Here is a 4,990-nt window from a genome sequence, read left to right on the forward strand (position 1 = left end):
TAAAGGTTCTTGGGTCTTATCTTGTGAGTGTAGTGCACTTCAAGTGGCGGCTCTTCACGACTCATCTTGGAAGCTCCGATCCTTCCAAGTGGCGTGATCCATCTTCCATTACGCCTTCCATAATTCCATTTCCATTTTCTTATTTTTTCTTCATTTTTTATTCTGTCATCATCTTGCTTCCTTCCATCTTATGTTATTTTGAGTTTTGCACCTCTTCATAATTAACACCATATAATTGTGTTTTCTAGAAGTGAACCTTCACACTTACTTAACCACTTGGTTAAGTTCGTGTCTAGTGGGAATATTCTTTGGGTTTCTCACCATATTCTACTAATTCAAAAAGCTTAAACAAAAGTGAAACATCTCAAATGTGTCAATCTAAAATCAACTCACATCATACTGATAGACGTATTATTTGTGTTAGGCAACCCCTTGCATATTTCAAAGATTATCATGATTGGTGACAATGAAGAAGAGGGAAAATTTAATTTAACAGTTTAATGAATTATGAAAGTAAGGTGGTGAAGTTTATGATGTAAGTTGATTTTAGGTTGGTTCATTAGGTGACACTTTTAGAATTAGGATCAAGATTCTTAAGCAATTAAGGTGAGAAATCTAAGGAAAATTCCCACTGGACATTAACTTAACAAGTGTTAAGTAGATGTGAAGGTTCATTTCCAAAGATCAAAGGAAAAAAAAACACAAGTATAGGTGATGTATGAGTGCTAAACATGAAGCGGAATCATGAACACAAGAACAAGAACAAATTAACCAATTAAAACAACAAACAACACATTTTAACCAATTAGAATGAACAAGGAAGACATATGAACTTATTGGAATGAAGAACAAAACAACACATCATACTTAGGCATTGAATGGAATGGAAAATGGAATTACAAGATGGATGATAGGAAGATCTTATGTGGTTGAAGCAAGGGAAGAGGTACACTCCACTTGGAAGGTGAATAGACTCCAAGATAAGTGAAGGTTGTCGCCACTTGAGAGCTCCCAAAGACTCACCAGATAAGACTAGGAAATGAGAAGCAAGTCTCACAAATTCTCACTCAATTTGAGTATAGTAACTTTACTTCAACTTCAATTTATCTTTACATGAACCAAGCATCCCTATTTATAGTGCCATAGGTTCGGTTTTCACAAAGCAAATAGGTTGGAAATTCAAATGAAACTCATTTGAAATTACCGCCCAATACTAGTCACATGGAAGGTGTGCCTTCACATGGAAAGTGTGACTTTGCTACTTTTTCTCATAAGTCCTAAACTCCTATCCACACCTCCATTTTATGTTCTATTTAAATCTTCTCTAAAGAAATTACCCTTGCTCTTAGTAATCTTCTGAGGCATGATGGATGATGAAATCATGTGTTGGGCTTGGACCTCAGTTTGAGCTTGGGCTTTTGTTGGGCTTGGGCCTCAATGTTAAGAATACTAATAGGAAGAACTTCAAGTGTTTTGGTATTTGACCATTCCTCCTATTGATGACATCTTCATTTGCTTGTTGAGATGACCCTTCAAGGTTGGCATTCATGGTCATCTTGTTATGGATTTGGGTCGTATCATGACCCTCAAGTTGGAGAGAATTTGACCACGAATTTAGTACTCCTACATATAACAAAGTCAGTTTGCTATCAAATAAGAGAATGGGAGAAGCAAGAGACAAACTTGACTTAGAATTTGTAAGCGTTGGGAGTTCAGAAAAGGAGGTCCTATAGACAGACCATGTTGGAAAAGATTGTGTGGGAATGATGATATTCTTTGGAAAAAGTCCTCTTAAAAGGAGAAAACCTTTAGGAGGTATGTAAAAATCATCCCTAACATTATATAACCAAGATGGTGTGAAAGTAGGAACCTTGGGTAATGAAAAAGATAAAGAAGAAGAATACCTTTGAGGCTCAAGTTGAGGCATAGCACGAGTCAACATGATTGATTTAGTTGATAAAGTATTGTGACTCGGTTTAGTACTTCTTTTGCTTTCTCATTTTCTCTTTTAGTTTTCATTTTTATTTGTTCCTCATGAACCTCTTGGGGAGAGAGGGGTTTTAAGGTAACCTTGCGCCCTTGGAAGGAAAAAGACATGGTATTGGTTAGGCCACCATGTAAAACATGTCTATCATATTGCCAAGGCCTTCCAAAAAGAACATGAGTTGCTTCCATGGGCACAACATCACATAAAACCTCATCTTTATACTTTCCTACTGCAAAGTTTAGGAGGACTTGTTTATTTAGCATGATTTCACCCTCAGCACTAAGCCATTGTAATTTATAGGGCTTGGTATGAAAGATAGTGGGTAAGGCTAACTTCTCCACAACTCTTGTACTATCCACATTAGTACAACTACCCCCATCTATCATCAAGGAACATAACTGTTCTTAAGAAGGCAGCGGGTGTGGAAAATATTTTCTCTTTGGGTATCATCCAAAGGTTTTGGAATTGTTCCCAACATTCGCCTTATCATCAATAAGTCACCTTCACAAGGTATTTCACAATCATTATTGTTAGAATATATGGCCTTAAACGAGAGGGGGGGTGAATTGTTTAAGAAAGATTTTCGTAAACTTTTAAGCCTAGAATGAAAATACTTCAAGAAAACCTTGATTAAGAAATCAGTTTATCAAAACATAAAGCAAAAGCACAACACTGGAAAAACAATCGGTTGTTTTACCGAAACAATCGGTTGTTTATACCAGTTATCAAATAACAAAACTGAATTTAAAGAGATAGAGATAGAGAGATTGTACACAAATGTTTATACTGGTTCACTCCAAACCCAGAGCTACATCCAGTCTTCTCAGAAACCCTGAGGAAATCCACTAAGCAATCACAACTTGATCACTTACACAACAACCAAGAGAATGACCTTGAACACATCAAGACACACACTCTCCTTGGCCAACACACTAACACCAAGATTGCTGATCTTGATCCCCACAAGAACACACAACCAATCTTAGCAAACACAGAAACGAAACTTTGTTTTACAGAGTACAAGGATTACACTTGTTACAAAAGATAATCTGAAATCAATACAAACAGAATCCTATTCCACAAACTTTGATCAATCACAAACTCTTAGCAATCTCAGCTCTTTGAAAAACTCAAAAACCCTTAGTAAAAACTTGTCAAAGATTAATTCTCAAATTTGTTATTCTGAATTTATTCAAAGATGTAGTTTGTAATCAAATCTTAACAAACTCTTAAATTGCATTAAAAGATTGGTCAAAGCATTTAATGACTGAAGCGTAAGTAGTTAAATCATTTAAAGCTCAGTCAAAGATAAAACAGTTTTTCTGTTATGGTCTCAAAACAAACAATCGGTTGTTTCCTCGAATCAATCGGTTGTTTTGGTTCTTAACAGTTCAACCATTTGAAAAACAGTTTTCAATCTTTTTCTCAAAACACCTAAGTATAAACAATCGGTTGTTTCGATAAACAATCGGTTGTTTTAACTTAGTTTGAAAATATTTTACTTTCACAAAGATTGAGATGCTTATGCTTTAGATTTAATCAATGGGTGGATTACAAAACTCAAACTACCCTAAAACTATACTAAACGAGTCCAGCAACACCAAGCACAACCAAGGCTTCAACATCCTTCAAAGGATTTGGATTCTTCAAAGCATGAACACCACTTGGTTCAACAATCTCCCCCTATTTGATGAAGACAAATCCCTGGTGCTTGTGTTTGATCTTATTGAATCTGAAGCAGTACCTGCAAAAATAACATTTAAACTATCCAATGCTTCTTACAGCATCAAGTTAGATTTTTACATATTTCAAGCATAAAACATGATAAACAATCAGTTGTTTACACGAAACAATCGGTTGTTTTTATCAGCAGCAGCAGAAAACCTTTTATATCAGAGATTTTAACAGATTATACAGTATCAGATAAAGATATACAAGAACCAATTAATTCTCCCCCTATTTGTCTTCACAAATAGACTTTAGCATGTATCAAAAACAGATTTAGGAGAGATTATTAAGATCAAGGATACCTAACTCATTTCTTAAGAAGAAAAACCTCTCTTTTGGTAAAGGCTCTGTGAAAATGTCAGCTAACTGCAGTTTGGTCTCCACAAACTTCACTTCATAGTTCCCATTGTTTACATGATCCCTGATGAAATGATGCCTTATCTCAATATGTTTGGTCCTTGAGTGCTGAATCTGATTTTTGGTAAGATTGATGGCACTTGTGTTATCACACATCAAAGGAACCTTGCTGATTTGTAAACCAAAATCTGCAAGTTGTTGCTTGAGCCACAGAATATGTGCACAACATCTATATATTCAACCTCAGCAGTAGAGAGAGCAACACATGCTTGCTTCTTGCTATGCCATGAGATTAGGCTTAAGCCAAGAAGGTGGCAAGTGCCACTTGTGCTCTTTCTATCTAGCTTGCAACCTGCAAAGTCAGAATCTGAATAACTAATTAAATGAATTGGAGAGTGAGAAGGATACCATAATCCTACAGATGATGTTCCTTTGAGATATTTCAGAATTCTTTTTGCAACTTTGAAGTGTGACTCCTTAGGATTTGCTTGACATTTTGCACATAGACACACCGCAAACATGATGTCCGGCCTACTAGCTGTGAGATAAAGCAAAGATCCAATCAATCCTCTATATTTTGTTTGATCTACACTCTTTCCAGCAGCATCCACGTCCATGTAGCAGCTTGATGGCATTGGAGTGCTTGCTTCTTTGCAACTCTCCATTTCAAATTTCTTGAGAATCTCCTTGCAATACTTTGATTGACTTAAGAAGATCCCATCCTTTGTTTGCTTAACCACTGCCTTGGAGCTTGTTTCAATCCATAGAAAGCTTTCTTCAACTTGAAGACATGGTTGGGATACTTATGATCTTCAAAGCCCGGTGGTTGATCTACATAGACTTCCTCATTGATGTAGCCATTCAAGAAGGCACTCTTGACATCAATTTGAAAGAGTTTAAAACCACTCATACAGGCAA

This window comes from Phaseolus vulgaris, chromosome 1 (assembly GCF_051622355.1).
Source record: "Phaseolus vulgaris cultivar YP4 chromosome 1, ASM5162235v1, whole genome shotgun sequence".
In the NCBI taxonomy this organism is placed as follows: domain Eukaryota; kingdom Viridiplantae; phylum Streptophyta; class Magnoliopsida; order Fabales; family Fabaceae; genus Phaseolus; species Phaseolus vulgaris.